General features: G+C 39.1%; 1 protein-coding gene and 1 pseudogene across 1 annotated transcript in view; both read left to right on the top strand.

Moving 5' to 3' along the window:
- LOC114282186 (DEAD-box ATP-dependent RNA helicase 35A-like) overlaps positions 1-9,689 on the top strand; it is a 52,994-nt gene extending 43,305 nt beyond the window's left edge. The window contains exon 4 of the mRNA XM_082892162.1: positions 9,168-9,689. The gene's annotated coding sequence lies outside the window, so the exon portion shown is untranslated. The remainder of the gene's footprint in view (positions 1-9,167) is intronic.
- Positions 3,232-5,196, top strand: LOC114279002 (UDP-glucosyltransferase 29 pseudogene; annotated as a pseudogene).
- Positions 9,690-18,588: the final 8,899 nt, after the last annotated feature.

Below are 18,588 nucleotides of genomic sequence, written 5' to 3'. Positions count from 1 at the left end.
GCTTAAATACACAACTTGTCAAAATTGTTGACAACTCTTTTATTCATGGAATAAGGATGAGACATCCATTTTTATGTTTCGAAAATGATCGAAAAGAGAGTTTTTCAACACTTTTAACACAGAAGCTATCACCTAGCTTTGAGGTAAACAACAATATTTATGAAAGTGAAAAATTTATATCTAGTTAATCGAACTTGTGACGGGGTGACTAAACTCTAAACCTCCTATGACCACAAGGTTCCAATATACTTAAGAAAAGCTATAAAAAAAAAGAAAAGAAAAGAAAAGCAGTTAACTCGAATGGATTGGCGGCTACATCCTAAACACACTAAATCCGCGAGGACTATTACGCTATTACAATAGTGTAACTATAATATTCGAAGCATAATTAATTAACATACTAAATGGACCACAAATACAAATACAAATATTTCAGCCCCACAAAACAACTCAAAAACAATATACAAAACTAGAAGAAGAGATGAATAGAGTAAAAGAGCAGTAGATGAAAAGAAGGTAAAGTTCTACCTGTTGAAAAGAGAGAAGTAACTTCTTAGTTATAAAACCTCAATCCTAACCCTCAAGTATCTGAAATATAGTTTGAGACTTTAGCAAAAAGCTTCAAGAATAAGCTCTAATGGTGTATGTATTGTGTATCTATAGCCAAAGGTGATATGGAGGTCAAAAAAGTTTTTGCAAGGGAAACGGGTGTTTTTAGCTCTCAATATCCTTGAAAGCCTTTTGAAAAAATTTCTAACCCTGAATTCTGAAGGGAGAGGGTCTATTTATAGAATTTGAGGTGTTTTGGTTAGAAATATCTTCCAAAATGGCCAACTGGCGAAATCCCGCGATATACAATGTCTATCGCTAATAAGACCCTGACAGGGTCCAAATACCCACGATTGTGCCTAAAAGTTTCCTCCTGGCTTACTACTATATGGTCAGTGCAGGTTGCAGAAATGCTTTGAAAATAGGGTTTTAAGGCCTAAAACATTTTGGTCAAAATGGGGTATAAGGTTGGGATTTAAAACTTGAAATTGGATTTCTTCGCTGAGAATTCAAAAGATTGCACAGTGTAACTTTCATCATTGGGTTTTCGGAATAAGGCACCCAAGTCTTGGAGGCGATCAAAATGGGGTGTCTACACTTGCCCCTCTTTGACAAAACTTTCCCCTCTTTGCCCCTCTTTTCCCGCTTACTTTTTCATTTTCTCACATATCCTTTCACGATCCCACCTTCCCCTCTCTTTGCTTTCTAAATTATTATTTTCTCCCATTTTTATTTTTCTCTCTGTTTGTTTATTTTTTTTATTTTCTCCTTTTTGTTCACTTATTTTTTTTCATATTATATGGAAAAGTCTACAATCTCAGAATTAGGAATCAGATTTTTTACTGTGTGTAGTGGAGATTAAATTAATGAATTTTATAGTTCACAAATTAAATGAATTTGAACAATTAATTATTATTTTTAAATATATTGAATACCTGATAGACTTCATAAATTTAAGCCTTATATGAATCTTCAACATCTAAATAACAAAGCAGGATGGTTTTTGAATTTGTCATGCACACATTTGTCCTACTAGGACATTTGGACGGCTCAGATCTATTCAAATTATAAAACAACGGCTGAGATATATTTTATAAAACATATCCTACATATACATTTTCTATTTTCCAGCTTCTCTTTCTTACTTTTTCCTTTTCTCACCCATCCTTCTATGATCCCATAATCCCACATTCCTTTCTCTTTTCTTTTTATTATTTTTATTTTCTCCTATTTTTATTTTTTTCTCTATTTGTTTTTTTTTTTATTTTCTTTTTTTTTGTTCACTAATTTTTATTCATATTATATGGAAAAGTCTACGATCTCATAATTAGGAGCCAGATTTTTTACTGTGTGTAGTGGAGATTAAATTAATGAATTTTATAGTCCACAAATTAAATAAATTTGAACAATTAATTATTATTTTTAAAAACATTGAATACCTGATAGACTTCATAAATTTAGACCTTATACGAATCTCATGTATATAACAAAGCAGGATGATTTTTGAATTTGTTCTGCACACATTTGTCCTACTGAGACATTTGGATGGCTCAGATCTATTCAAATCATAAAACAATGGCTGAGATATATTTTTCAAAAAATATCCTACATGTACATTTTCAATTTTCCCACTTCTGTCTTACTTTTTCCTTTTCTCATCCATCCTTCCATGATCCCACCTTCCTCTCTCTTTCTTTTTATTTTTTTATTTTCTTCCATTTTTATTTCTCTCTATTTGTTTATTTTTTTTATTTTCTCCTTTTTGTTCACTTATTTTTATTCATATTATATGGAAAAGTCTACGTTCTCAAAATTAGGAGCCAGATTTTTTACTGTGTGTAGTGGAGATTAAATTAATGAATTTTATAGTCGACAAATTAAATGAATTTGAACAATTAATTATTATTTTTAAATATATTGAATGCCTGATAGACTTCATAAATTTAGACTTTATATGAATCTTCAACATCTATATAATAAGGCAGGATGGTTTTTGAAGTTGTCCTGCACATATTTGTCCTACTAGGACATTTGGACGGCTCAGATCTATTCAAATTATAAAACAACGGCTGAGATATATTTTTCAAAAAATATCTTACATGTACATTTTTTATTTTCTCGCTTCTCTCTCTTACTTTTTCCTTTTCTCACCCATCCTTCTATGATCCCATGATCCCACCTTATATATTTTACACATATTTCCATACATTGTATGCATGCCCGTAATACACTAGGACATTATGGGCATACATACAATTTTCATATAATTATATAAGCAAAAGTAATATTGTATGTATGCCAGACACATCTATCTATCTATCTATCTATCTATCTATCTATCTATCTATCTAGCTGTAGATTATATAAGCAAAAGCGAGTTTTTGTGAGGAGTTTTGTGAGAACACCAAAATTTTATAATAAATCTGTGATTTTATCAAATTAAAAAATAAATTTAAATAGTGTTGGGATTACAATTATATTCTAATCCTAACATTATTTACACCTTACCTTCAGGCACGGGCATACGCTAGTGTGTATATATATATATATATATATATGGGAATAGCTTCCCTCTACTCCGATCGAACTGGAGGGTACTGTTAGGCCTGTGGGGTCTATCATGGATCCTGTTTTGATAATTTGAACCATTTAATGTGTTGTACTCGTCGAATACTATATGCCTGTAAAAAATCATATTGATCGCATATCGATAGCTATGTGATCAAATCAGATTTTTGTAAGCCGTTTATTTTTCACCATCCATTTTTTTCCATACTAAACTGATTTAATCGCATAGCTATCGATATCCGATCAATGTGATTTTGTATAGGCATATAGTACTCGACGAGTTCTACACATAAACGGTTTGGATTATCGAAACAGGATCCATGGTGACCTTTCCGGACCCAATAGTACCCTCTAGTCCGTGATTGGATTGGAAGGAAGCCATATCCTTTATATATATATATATTATTAAATTATTCTGGTATGGGCCTCTAGTTTTCATCACTGCCGATGATGCATCAAAACCCATTGTTATATAAATTCCTATATATTCATATACATCATTCAGTACATCAACATTGCTATATTTAGCATTAATAACAAAAAAAAAAAAAACAGAACCCAAAAACAGAGATCGACCATGGATACCAAGCAGAGCACTATCAATGTCCTAATGCTACCATGGTTGGCCCATGGTCATATCTCTCCCTTCCTAGAGCTTGCTAAGAAACTCTCACACATAAATTTCCACATATATTTGTGTTCTAAACCAATAAATCTCAAACCCATCAAGGATAGAATCACTGAAAAGTTCTCTCACTCTATTGAATTAGTAGAATTCCACCTTCCATCCTTGCTTGAGCTTCCTCCTCACTACCACACCACAAATGGCCTCCCAACCCATCTCAATTCCACCCTTCTAACCGCCTTCGATATGGCAATCCCAAATGTCTCCAACATCTTCAAAACACTAAGCCCAGATTTAGTTATTTATGACGTCAACCAAGCATAGGTACCAACCATTACATCCCCGTTTAATATTCCAGAAGTTCAGTTCATGACCACAGGAACTACAGTGGTTTCTTATAGCATTCATTTCATTAAGAACCATGGCGGTGTTGAATTCCCATTTCCGGAAATTAAGCTTCGGGAATTCCATGAAAAGCAGTATCACGGTATGCTGTTGTCTGCAGTAAATCATCCCCAAAACAAACAAGATGCCCCTGTAAATGGCAAACCATCTTGCAACATCTTGCTATTCAACACTTTTAGAGAGCTTGAAGGAAAATACATTGATTATCTGTCGGTTATAAATGAAAAGAAGGTTGTCCCTGTTGGTCCCCTTGTTCAAGACATTGTCGATGAAATCGAGCACTCTGAGATCATGCAATGGCTTGACAAGAAGGGTGAGTCCTCAACTGTGTTTGTTTCCTTTAGGAATGAGTATTTTATGTCCAAGTGTGAGATTGAAGAGATAGCCCATGGCCTAGAGCTTAGCAAGGTTAATTTCATATGGGTTGTTAGGTTTCCTATGGGAGAGAAAGTTGAGCTTGAAGAAGCACTGCCTAAAGCTGTGTTTGGTTGGGAGATTTAAGAAGGGATTTGGAAAGGAAAAAGGGAAAAATTAGGTGAAATGTGAATAAAATATACTTATATTTCACCTAGTTTCACTCACATTTTCCCTTTCCCTTTTCAAATTTCACTCCAAATCCCTTAACTAAACGGTTTCTTGAGAGGTTTGGGGAGAGAGGAATGGTTGTGGAGGGTTGGGCTCCACAGGCAAGAATTCTGACCCATTCAAACACTGGTGGCTTTGTGAGTCACTATGGATGGAATTCTATAATGGAAAGTCTAAAGTTTGGGGTTCCAATTATTGCCATGCCAATGCATTTGGACCAGCCATTGAATGCTAGACTGGTGGAGGATGTTGGTGTAGTTGTGGAGGTCAACAGAGACATCAATGAAAGACTCAATAGAGAAGATATTGCCCAGGTAATAAGGAAAGTTGTGGTGGCAAAAGGTGGGGAGGAACTAAGAACTAAAACAAGATATTTTAGCAAGAATATAAAAATGAAAGGAGATGAACAGATGAATGAGGTTGTAGAAGAGTTGATGCAACTTTGTAAATCACTCAAAGATTAGGATCTCAAATTTATTGAAATGTTTGGGTGATTAGGTAAGATACTTTAATGTGCTTTGGTCCTTTCCTGTTTTGAGTGTCATTTTCGTGTTAAAACTTTCTATAGAATTATTATTCCTACCTCATTGATTTGCATCTTGCTCGCAATTTTTGTTGTCTGCTTTTTTATGTTTATTTTAGATGGATCTGGTGTTTTTTTTTTTACTACAAGTAGCTCATACACCCGAAATGAACTAAAAATATTGTATACTCCTGCCAGTAATAATCAACAAGTTTCTAAACATAAAAACTAATTATAAAACCATGGACGGATAAGATTTTCTAAAATTGGACCTTACTAACAAACTTGTCAAAATTTGTCATTTTTATGTATTTTATGTCGGATTATGTAATTGATTTATGTGTTCATAGAAAAACCGTTTTGCTAATGTCTCAAAATGATGTATGATATCTTCATACATATTGTCATTCTTAAGATGTCAGAAAACAAATGATTGATGGCCTCCCTTTTAGAATTCAACTGTCCACAAAGCTATTAGTCTGTGATCAATTTTTGTGTTCCTAGACCTTTTCTTTTAAAAATCGAATGCAGAAATCCTACCTTATTTATCTGTTTAAGAAGATCATAAAGCTAGATATGGGTGATTGAAGAAGTCTTATATTTTTTTCTTGTGGTTTTTCATTCACAAGCAGGGTTTTGCTTCTTCTTTTTTATTGGTGTTGTTCTATTTTGAAAAAATGAAAATGAAACCAACTAGAATAATTGATGTTAGAGTGAATGAGAGTTAATGTTGGTTGGAGGAAATTTTTTTTTTAAGTCCACAAAGCCTTTATTTTTAAATTTCAAGGGGTTTGACTTGGTGAAACATTTCAAATTTTGGAGTTATTGGAAGTGTGTTCCATATTTAATTTTAGTGTCTCAGAATTAGTTGAGATACGCATAAATTATCCGGACATTTATTATAAAAATAAAAATAAAAATTTATTTTTTAAGTTCACTGTTTTCTTCTTGTAGTGGGACTTAAAAAAAAGTATAATAACTCACTTGTTTTACAAATTATTAGGCAGAATATGAGGCGTGTACTGCTGGTTTAGAAGCCGCCTGTAGACACCTCATTTTTGACCGTCCTCGAGACTTGGTTGTGCTTGCAGGTACACCCAACAACTAGTTCGATTGCTCGCTGAGTACTCGACTGTCGCGGCGGAACGTCACCGGTTCGAGCTTCCCGGACCCTGTATCCTTTCTGCATTTTTTTGGACCTTGACTAGGTCCTTTCAAAGTGACCTTCTTGGTGCACTGCCGGCCATGGCATGGAACTGCCGGCCTTTGCCTTGTTCCTGCCGGTCATTGGTGATGCCCTGCTGGCCATCAGTGAGCCACTGCCGGCCATTGATGATGGCTGGCACCCCCCCTGTCTCAGCTGGTTTTCCTCCAGATCTTTTGAGCCAGCTGGTTTTTTGTTTGCTCCCCTCCATGTACGTGTATGGAGGAATGAAGCCCTTGTAAAGCTTCTTGAAGAAGCTTTGGCTTTGCATTCCTTTATATAAGCAAGAGACCTCCCTTTTTGCCAGGGGTTCTGCAACTTTGGAAGAAGAAACCTCTCTTTCTCTCTATATTGTTTGTGTCTTGTGCTTTGGAGTTGGATTTCCTTGCACTTTTACACTACAACACCTAGATATACACCACCACCATTGGACAAAGCTTCTTGGGAGGTCTTCTTGAGGTCTGAAAGTGAGTTTCTACCCCCTGAAGTTGCTGGTTTCGAAGAGGGCCTTCAAGAGTAAGTATTTTTCCCATTTTTGCACTTTATTGCACCTTGCTTTAGCCCTCTTTGCATATTGATTTAGGCTTTGCTTATAACTGAAAAAAGTCTTGTATTTAAGTCCTTTTTAAGTTTGTTTAAGGTCATTTTGCTGTTAGGGGTGTGTAGCCCTCTTGCATGCTTTGTTTGGCTTTGTTTTAAGCCATATCTTGGAACCTCCGAGCTAGCCTTGGCTTGGCCTTCCTACCACTGAAATCTAGCAGATTTTTAGTGGTAAAGGTGTGGTTTTGAAGTCCTTAATCAGAGGGGGTGGCCCCCTCTCTTTTGGTTCCTCTTTGCTTGCATTTTTGGCCTTCAAAAGGACCATCCTTCTATGTGTTTTTGAGGCTTGGTTTAGGCCTATTTTTGTGACTTTTAGGACCTGCCTTGGCCCTGTCCATGGCTGGTTTGGTAATATTTTGCATGCATATAGTATGTGTAGTGTAACTCCATCCATAGCTCATCAAAGTAGCATGTGTGCTTAGCTTTTGTTGAGTCCATTTCAGTGGGTTTTTGGTGATGTTTTACCATGCCATGAACCTGTTTTGGGTTGGTTTTATTACTCCATGCTTGCATGATGCACTTGTAGTGTAAATCTCCTAAACTAGCTTCATATGATCCATGCCATGCCATGTCATTTTAGCTTGTTTGGTTTACATTTCAGCATATATTTGGTCATCATTTGGCATGTTATGACCCTATCCATAGTTGGTTCGATCATCCTTTGCATGCTCCATATAGGTGTAGAACAAATCTTGTTTACTAGCCATTTGTGCATGATGTTTTGACTCATCATACTAGCATATTTTGGCTTTACTCAAACTTGATTTTATGCTTATTTTGAAGTGTTCTAGGACTGTTTTGGACTGCCATGGCCATATCACTCGTGCTTTGTATAGCTATAGTGTAAATGCTTAGGCTAGTCTTGGGTTTTGAGGCCCCTACCATGCCATACATGTGATGTTTGCATGCTTTTCCCTCATTCCATATGCTATTTCAGTCCATGAAATGTTGTCATACACTTGCATTTGACATGCCTTGAATGCTTTATAGAGCTTGTGCTTTATGCCTCAAGAATGAGCTTTTGTGCATGCCATTAAGCCTAAGCCTTTGGCTCATCATTTCAGCGCATTTTGGGTCCTATTATACCATGATGTAACTCTGTTTTATGTCGCCCAAGTCATGCCATGTTTGGTTTCAATAGGTGTAGTGCATTGCCTCTTTAAAGCCTTGCATGCTCCATGTTTTTGGCTTTGTGTTCTAGCCTTTGTTGGATAGCTTTGAGCTTAGTTTTGGTCATGTTTGGACCTACCCTAGGATTGTTTTAGGTCCCCTCGGCCCCTTGGGGCTTGCCTTATATGGCTGTGGTTTAAGTCCCTTTGCTTACCTTGAGCTTTGAGCATCATGACATGCTATGCTTGCATGGTTGATTTGATTTGGCATCACTTTACATGAAATTTCAGAGCTTACCTCATTGTCATACATCCGTGTTTGTTGCTCCTTAAGTGTGCTTAAGAGTTGTCCTCTTTGTGCCTTAATACTTGAGCCACTTGGCATACATGTTTGCCTTGCCATTTCATGCTTTTCATGCTATCAATGATTTGAACCTATTTGAGAGCTGTCCATCTTTGGTGTAAGCCCATCTTACCATGTTGTCGCATGCTTGTTTCATCTTGTATGTTGTTGCATACTTGTCCACCTTTGCGTCCCTTGCATGTTTGCATATCCATGTTGCATTTTGCCATGTTGTTCAAGGTTGTCACCTCACATTATGCCTATGTGCTTGTTGCATGTCATTAGCCTTGTTAGGTTATTCACATTGCATGTTTGCCATCCTTACGCGTTGCATTGTTTGGATTAAGTGTTAATCCGAACATGAGGAACGAGGGGCGTTTCATACTCCGAGTGATTGAACGTGTCTCAATTCTCGGTCGCCGAAGCTTTTGATGATTCATGATAGAGTTCTAGGCTTTACTTGCTTTATTTGTGCATTCATTTTCATATTGATTTGCACAAGTTGGATCTTTGGCCATCATGCATCGGGATGCGTGATTAATGGTCGTGGATCCGACTAGGCCTCTCCCTTGATGTTTTGAGGTGATTTGGGGTGGCATAGTGCGTATATACCCTTGGGAGACCCTCTCATTCCTCTATTTTGTGCTTTGTTGCAGTTTGGTGTCACAGCACACCAGTGGCCGACAGTGCACCACTGATGGCCGGCAGTGTCACACCCTTGGCCGGCAGTGCCCTGTTGTTGGCCGGCATCTCTCCTTTCATGGCCGGCAGGCCACTAGTGAATTCCCCAGCAGTGTTTTGATAAGTTGCAGCAACAAAACACTGGAAGACACCCTGCAAACAGAGCCTCTAAAGAGCAACCGGAAGACGTTTCGAGGCAAGGAACCGAAGCGAGCATGCATACCCTCCTCTTCTTCAAACAGAGCCGGAGCAATTCTCTTTTACTGCTTACTAGTTAGTTAGCATTTGTTATTTGTAATAATTAATTTGTTAATTAATTAAGTTGTGTAATAATTAGTTGTAACTAGTCATTCATAGGGTTTTGTAATAATTAAGTAGCTTGTTAGCTAGTTAATTAAGCGGCTTGTATTATTTATTCGGATTCTCCGAGCGAGGGCACAATTGTAATAAGTGTGCGTGCGTGTGATGTATGTCTTCCAACCCCACATCTTTCTCCCTTTTATTTACCTGCTTATGATGGTTAGATTAGGGCATATTTCAATTAGCATACTTATGCTTGCATGTTTGCATCATTCATCTGTATTGCATGCACCGGGCTCGGCACATCATACTAACTGCATTGTATTTCAATTCCGAGTTGAATACTTGTTAGTTGTAGCATTTCACATGCCATCCTTAGAATAGCCGAGCCTACTATAGTTGCATTTTGCGTGTGTTGCATTAAGCATTTCTGTATATTTAGGATCATGCATGATTTCTAATCAGTTTCTGTTTTGGCTTGGAATACTCGGTAAGTTTTATGCTTTAGCATCCTTGCATGCATGTGAGTGACTGCCATGATAGCATGCTTACCATGAGGCTATTTGCTTATGTGATATACCTGCCTGAATGCCTGCGGGTGAAGGTTGGGTTATTTGGATTGAAACAATTCATCGATTGTGAGTTTTAAGCCCACTGGAGAGTGGCAAATCATCTTGTTTTCTAAGCCCACCCGAGGGTGGCAAATCCATGTCTTAGCCTACTTACGAGTAGCACCATCAAACTATTTTCAAATAAACAAACATGAGATGTTTTGTTCCAATTCAGGCGATCCAATCTATACTTGTTTCCTGTGCGCATCACATAGTAAATCTAGGCTAATAGCCGAAATAAGAACGCATAATGTTTTCAAAACTAGATATCATGGTTAGTAGAGGCCGATCTTTGATCGGGCGAGCGGGAGTGCTCACGAAGTGACCTTCTCCAATCGTACCCAAGTTCCCGAGCCGAGGCAACTTTGGTGATGACGGACATGTGGCCTTAGGCAACAAGTTAGGGTTTCCTAAATTTTCCAAAATAAAATATTTAGGTGGCGACTCTGTATCTGGCAAAGCAGTCCATGTTTGGCACTTTTTTCAAAAAAATCTGTTTTCAAAAACGATTTACCAGATTTGGACTTTTTGATGATTCATCGGTCTTGCATTGCACTCTGCGAGATTAGATACAGGACCGTGACTTTGAGTCCTAAACTGTAGTGAGCCCAATGAACAAAACGGGGGATCTCCTCCTGGGACGTTCGGGGACGTCTACACCCTAGAACTAGGGGCAAAAAGGTTGGACGTCATCGGGGATTCGAACTTGGTTGTGTCTCAAGCCAACAGAGATTGGCGGGTAAAAGAAGAGAAAATGAAGGTTTACCATCAGGTCTTGGATATGCTAATTCCGAGGTTTGAAAAGTTAACGTTTACCCATCTGCTAAAAGAGAACAACCGATTCGCTGATGCACTAGCAACTCTATCTTCTATGGTAGACATTCCATTGGGAGTCAGGATACGTCCGATCATTATTGAATAGAAGTACACGCCGGCCTATGAAACCATTGCCGCAATAGATGAGGCTTCAGACAAGAACCCCTGGTATTATGATATCTGGAATTTCCTAGAAAATGAGGCGTATCCACCAGGAGCAAATGCCAAGGACAAAAGAGGAATACGGCATCTGGCCGTTCAATTTATCATCTGCGAAGGCAAGTTGTACAAAAGAGGCCATCTGGGAATACATAAACTATGCGTTAAGGAAGATAAATCAAAGGGCCTTATGAAGGCCATCCATGAAGGAGAGTGTGGAGCCCACATGAACAACATGATGCTCACTCAGAAGATTCTCAGACAAGGCTACTACTGATCAACCATGGAAGAGGATTGTATTGGTTTTGTTCGGCGATGTCACAAATGCCAAATTCATGCCAATCGCATGAACATCACAAAATGGGTAGAGGCCCAGTCTTACTTAGTGCTAAAAGCGTTGCATGGCTAAGTTCATCAAGAACAATATCATCTATAGGTATAGGGTGCCCAACGAGATTATCTTCGATAATAGGACGCACTTCAAAAAAGAGGTGATAGACTTGCTTGAGAAACATAACGTGGTTTTCCATAAGTTATCAACCTACAGGCCACAAACCAATGGAACTGTCAAGGCTACAAACAAAAATATCAAAAGAATTCTATAGAAGATGGTAGAAACTTATAGGGAGTGGCCAAATAAATTGCCATTTGCACTCTAGGGCTACAGAACCTCGATCCGAACATCTACAGGGGCAACCCCCTATTCTCTCGTCTACGAGATGGAGGTTGTTTCGCCAATCGAAATTGAAGTGCCCTCGCTATGAGTTATGGCCGAGTGTCAAATAGCAGAGGCAGATTGGTAGCAAACTAGGTTTGAGGAGTTAATGTTGTTTGATGAGAGAAGACTAAGAGCGTCGTATCATGTCCACGGCTACCAATGCCGAATTGCTAGGGCTTTTAAGAAAAAAAGTTAGGTACAAGAATGTTCAAGAAGGGGATAAGGTGCTGAAAGACAACCAAGCTCCCATTCATGACCCTAGGAACAAGTTCAAACCTAACTGGATTGGTCCTTACATCATCAAGTCAATCTGGTCAGGAGGGGTGGTTATTCTTGTGGACTTGGATGGCCTAGAGTTCTCCCAACCAATTAATATGGACAAGTTGAAAAAATACTACCCTTGAGAGGCTTGCTAGGCCAAAAATCCAAAAGGGCGACCTAGGCAAAAGTTAGAGCAGGAAAAATTAGAAATAAAGAAAAACTGAGCTTGCAAGATTGAAAACCCTAAAGGGCGACTTTGGTAAAAGTTAGAGTGCAAAAGGAGAGAGTTAATACTCGAGTGAACTTGAATCGAACTACGTAAGGCATGATTCTTAATTTTGGGATACGTAAGCAACTTTATCCTGAAGTTCAGCCGTAACTATCTCCAGTTCAACTGTCCTATCCGTTTTCTTGATTAGGTCATCTTTGTTTACTATCTATTAGTTCGGTTGTGCTCTTTATCTGAAGAAGAAAAGCTGATTGCAGTACAGAACAGCAGTGATATGCAACCAGGGGCAGTTATGATTTCTTTTGATTTGGGACTGTATATCTTGAGGATCGATTCTGTGCATGTCAGGTGGTGATCATTTTCGAAAATTGTTTTGAAAAGTTTTAATAAAAGTTGATTTTGTTCAAAATTTTATACTTTTATAACTTGGACCATTTTTGGGACCAAAAGGAAAATTTTTAGTACTCGCAACTTTAATTTTATTGATTTTAACACAAGTACATTCTTCAACTCTTTGATTTAGATCAAAGTTGCTTTTTATATCTTAAAATTTGAAAAGAAAAGATCAAAGTAGTAAAACTTGGGGCACAGCTAAGTTTGGTGGCTCTATGCCAAAGACGACCCAACCTCTGCCTCATCTTCTAGCCAAGCCAAACACTCCTCAGACAGGGTGTAACTAAAACTAATGGCAAGGGCCAGAATATCTCTCGTCCTCCAGGCCGAAAGATATTGGGGCAGGTGCGAGGCATGAACTGGAAATGAAACAGTGTATTCCACTCCCTCATCTGGTCATATCTGATCATGCCCGAATTGGCGCCGGAACTGGAGAGGAAAATAGAATACGCAATGTGTGAGGCTAATCAACTATACTCCTGACTGTCGGGACATGCTGTAGCTCATCTCAGCCAAATTAAGCTAGGGGCAACGCCAAGTTATGTCAGATGCGGACCAGCTGCACATCTAATCACACCATAAACCCTCTGAGCGGAAATCCACTAGCCATTGACGAAAAAAGTAAGCTCGGGCCGAGTATTCAGGGCAAGGGTCCATTACTTGCAGTTTATCCATCAGTTATACCTGGAGAGTGATGAAAAATAAGAAAGATTAAAGAATATAGAGGTGTACGATGAGAGAAAAGTAAGGAAAGGGGTTTTAATAGAAAAGTAGAGGATGAGTGTTGCGTGATGTAAGAATCATAAATTAGAAGGGTGGAAAATAATACCTGGGGAAGTAGCGAACTCCCTACTAGCTGGGTGGTCTCTCCTAGGCGGAAAGCATCTAAACCCATCAAAGTTTTGGCCAGTGTCAAATCCATGCAACTCTTACCCTCTTTCAGGTGTTGAGCTACTTCGATCAACCAGATGCTAGCTCCACCGAAACTAGGGGCAAGGAGGAATTGTACGAGAAGGCATAAACAGAGAGAATGTTGCTGGCGGCCTCGCCAAAGAAGGTCACTCCTATCTCCAATAACGAAAAATTGATGAACTAAACCAGGGATGTCTAGCTCCCCATCATGTGCCAAAGACCGAGCCTCGTGTAATGATAACCCACACATCCGTCCCAAAGCTTGGGCATGTCCAAAACGGGGTTGCGGTATGATTTCTTCGTTGCGCCAGGACTCCATCAAAGCTTGAAATTCCTCGAGTGTCGAACACACCTCTCGTGATCCAAATTGAAACACGTGTTGTCACGACCCAAACCCACCCTTATAGGTTTAGCGCCATGACCAGCCAGTAATCATAAACTACCTATGGCCTCAATACAAAAGAACCTTTAATTATAAAGTATGGGGCTTAGCGGAAGTCTAAACTGATGTAGAATTTATCTATTGAGCTGTGCATATATGAGGAGAACAAATATGTTAAGCAAAGTTTTGTTTCAAGGAGACATCCATCATAAGTACATATTCATGTCTTATAAGTATACAACCCTAATTATACACACATACAAAAAAAAAAAACATGGAAATACACAAAGGGGTTCAACAAGCATGGCTCCTCTTGAGCCTGATCACTTCACTTAGAAGTTCCTCAAAAGGCTGACCCGGGTAAACTCAAGGCTATCTAACTCCGATGTTTAGCTTGTCCACCTACATAAATATAAATAAGCAGTGAACTAGAGCCCAATGAGTAATAATAGAATAAAGAGGTTATATGAATGAAGCTCAATAACACTGTTAAACCAAATTTCATTTCAATCAACAAGATCTTTCAATATCGTTTTATGTGGTACATCTATTAAGTAACAACATTCCAGAATAACGGACCATAAGTCAATCAATCCAAAAGGCATGGTATCATTACCCCCAGGTGAGGGCCTAGCCATGGTATTGTTACCCCTAGGCAAGGGCCTAGCCATGGTATTATTACACCCAGGCGAGGCCTTAGCCAGGGTATTGCTACCCCCAGGCGAGGGCCTAGCCGTGGTGTTATTACCCCCAGGTAAGGGCCTAGCCATGGTATTGTTACCCACAGACAAGTGCCTAACCATGGTATTGTTATACCCAGGCAAGGGCCTAGCCATGGTATTATTACCCCCAAGTAAGGGCCTACATTCAATGGATGCCACAATACCGTTTCCAAACAGACTTCATTCATTATATCATTCATTATAAGGAGATAATGTTCCAATAAGCCATGCTATCAATTATCAAATCATTTTAATAATTCATTCAATCAATCACATATCCATTTAGATAGCAATAACATTTTTGAAAGTAAAGATAATTTGAACATATCTTTATAAGGTTATTCCTCACAGTGTTTGTGTTGTCATTAAGCCTCGAACGTCCACCTAAGCAAAACACATAACAAAGCACAATTGAAACTCCATTTCCTTTTAATTCAATTCTCTTTATGTGTTTCTAACTTATTCTATGATTATAGGAGTCCAAATGGTGCCTAAGAATGCTTGGAGTGTCATGAGGATGCAAATATGCACTTAAAAGAGTTTCTCAAAATTTGCTGAAAACAGAGTCCACGCTCGATTGCAACTTCCCATGCTTGAGTGGAGGATAAAAAATAAAGGTGGTCACTCGAGTGTGACTTCCTTCGCTCAAACGGGTACTGAGTAGAAAATGTCCCTCGCTCAAGTGCTACTTTGGTCGCTCGAGCGACTTGTAATATTTCAGAAAACTTCTAGGAGCTTGATTTTCACGCTTGAGCGACGCTTTCCTCGCTCGAGCGAACACGACGAATTCTGGGATTTCCAGAACTGCATTTAAGCTTCAAAGTTGTTGTTCAAAGGTTCCAAACTCATACTTTAGGCACAAAAACATGGGAAAACTTTATAAAACATGTAAATATAGTTAATTTGGAACCAATTGCTCAAAATCGTGAACTAAAATCCCAAAATCCATCTTGAACTATGAAATTGAAACCATGCATGAGACCAACTTTTTAATCTCTTTGCAAAACTTGACCAAATGGTATGAAAAGTTTAAGAACATGAAATCTCTTTAAATGAATGTGTAAGGGTTCCATGCATGTAAAGAATTTCATGGAATTCAAACTCAAATTGGAGATTCATGCATGCATGTATGCAATCATGCTCAATTCTTCCATAACCAAGATGATCCCAGCATATACTTTCTAAATTCATGCAATTGGTCTCATAGCTAGGTGAATTCATTTCTTATATGGATTATATACAAGAATTGAATGTGATTTCCATACCTAGAGTTAAATTCAAGTGCAATCCTAGCTCAAATCTTCAAGTCTTCCACAATTCTCTACAAATCTCCTTGTTCTCTCTCTAAAAGCTGAGCTCCCCTCCCTTCTCTCTCAAATTCTCAACTCAAAGATGTATTTTAGTCTATTTAAGCTTATGTAGCTCATATATATGTATGTAATTAGCTTAAGTTAATTAAGCTTAGTTAGGACTAATTAATCCCACTTCATTCTAATAAACTTAAATCAACCATTCTAATTATTTTGATTCAAATCAAATTTTAATTAAATTTGCCATAAAATTCTGAATATTCTAAGTGGTTATCCAATCTCAGAGCCTATTGTTGCATAATGTCTCCATCTTGAGAGCAAAACATCAAAGACTTGCTATTCTACCAGAAAAACAGCATGGGTGCAACATTTATAGAGGATGAGAAGGAGCAGTGCATGGCAGCTGGGCAGCACTGACCGACCCCACACTGAGGCCCAGCCGTGCCTCAGTGAAGCCCGGCCGAGCATATTTAGGCCCGGCCGAGTCTAAATGATGGCTCAAATCAGTGCAGTTGTAGGAAAAGCTGACCTTTGCCTTGACGTACCACAGTTGTATTTTGAGTCTTGTTTTGTTTGTACCAAGTGTTTTTTTTAAAAGTATTTTCGAGTTGTTTTTATTTTGTTTTCCTGTTATCGAGTTGTATTTCACATTTTGTCCGGTTGTGGGTAGTTATCCAATACAAGAATGAATGTAAGAGCAGATATTTGTTGTTTTAAGTCTTATGCGATGTTACCATGCAAATACCATTCATCACATTGTGCAAGGAAATCATTCAAAAAACTGGTCTTTTATAACTAGCGGGTAAAACCCCGATTAGTGTTTTACAAGGCAAAAAAAAAACAAAACAAAATCTTTCAAACCAAACAAAAGGGTCTATCTTAAGCTAGTCTTTAAAAAAAAAAAAAAATCGTCGTCCTCATCAATAACCCATCCTCGCCCTTTTCCTTCTCGGCTGTGGGGGAGGCGCATCACTGTTGTTGTTGGGGCTACTGGACTGCAAGTCAACCTCTTCTCTCTTGTCCCCGGGGATCGTAGACCCATCAAAAGACTCCTCAGAAGATGAGAGCTTCCTCACTCGGCCTCTCCCTCGATCGGCTCCCCTCTGGTCCCTTACTGGACCCCGTCTCCGTTTACTAGCTGAAGGAGGTCCTACAGACACTACTGGCATCGGCTCAAGCTAAAAAGAGTACAGGTATCAGTATAGACTAACAGGAGTATAAACAGTATGGCAACAAACAGTGAACTACAGACAGAGTGTACCTCAATCCCATGAGTGACTAAGGTGGTCTGCCTCCTCCGTACCATAAGGAGCAGTCAGTTGATCGTACGACGGAGATCATCGGCATACGCCCAGGGTATCTGCAAAAGGAGCAGAATTTGAGAAAGGTAGACAGAAGTAATAGAGAACAATGAACAGAAATGGTAAAAAACAAAACAAGACAAAGTGCAGTGAGTAGAAGCATAAAGAAATGTGTACCTGCTCGATGCCAGGAGTGAACACTAGCTTGCGGTCCCTCTCCTCGATGCGCTCAAGCGGGATCTGCTCGATCACACTATCTAGACACATGTACATGATCTCAGTGGGAATCATGGGAAATCTAGGAATGGGAGCAACGACAAGGGCACCTTCAGCAGGCACATCACTAGCCGCAGCAACAACAGCAGCAACCTTCGGCACAGTGCGAACCATGCCCGAGGTAAGAGGTGCCATCACCCGAGTGTGTAAGAAGGTAGTGAAGTTGCCAAGCTTGTGATGTTGATCACCATCCTCGCCCAACATCAGGAGGTTGATCTGAAGACTGTCCTACAACTTATCAAATACCCTCATGACTGGAGGAGGATGAGGATGTGGAATGTCGGGGTCAGCAACACCCCGTGTCTGGCAGATGAACCTCTCTCCTAGGTAGTAAGCCCAGCCAAAGGGGCCCTCGAATAGAATCCACATGGTGGAGGCATGCCATGCAGCGACATAGGTCATCCTCGATGCCTAGGGAATGCCCACCCATGGATGTCAGTTAACCTATGAAATCAGTGTAGTGTTAGAAATCAGTGCAGTATGAGAATAACAATATAGTATAAAAGTAACAGTATGAGAATGATTGTGTAGTGTGGGAAACAGCGTAGTATGCTTATGGTATGCAACAGTTTAAGGTTAGTATTTTGTTACCTGGTCCGCAGTGATCGTGTCAAAGAAGCGACTGAAGTAAGGGAAATCTTGGTCTACGTAGCGATGACGCTCATATCAGGAGTTGTAGTACCGTGAGCGGGGTACTGACAACTCGATCGGTCTCACCAAGACCAGAGCTAAAGAGGTGAAGTATGTATAAACCCATAACTGCAAACAGAAAAACATAGATGATGTAAATAAGCAGAAAATGAAATACAAATGAGCAGAAAATGCAGAAGGAACAGAATGCACAGAAAAGATAAGTGTGAGGCATACTTCCTAAATCCTCCAGGAGCCGTCGAATGAATCCGCCTTGCGGCAAGAGACGGAGCTCATATAGCAGTATAAGGTGGCCAAGCCGGTGCCACCCTAATCATACTCTATCACCTGGGGGAGGTGCACTAGTGCCCCCAGA

Source organism: Camellia sinensis, chromosome 10, assembly GCF_055761805.1.
Source record: "Camellia sinensis isolate YWXY chromosome 10, ASM5576180v1, whole genome shotgun sequence".
In the NCBI taxonomy this organism is placed as follows: domain Eukaryota; kingdom Viridiplantae; phylum Streptophyta; class Magnoliopsida; order Ericales; family Theaceae; genus Camellia; species Camellia sinensis.
Note: the sequence above shows the minus strand (reverse complement) of the source record. Positions and strands in the feature narration are given on the sequence as shown.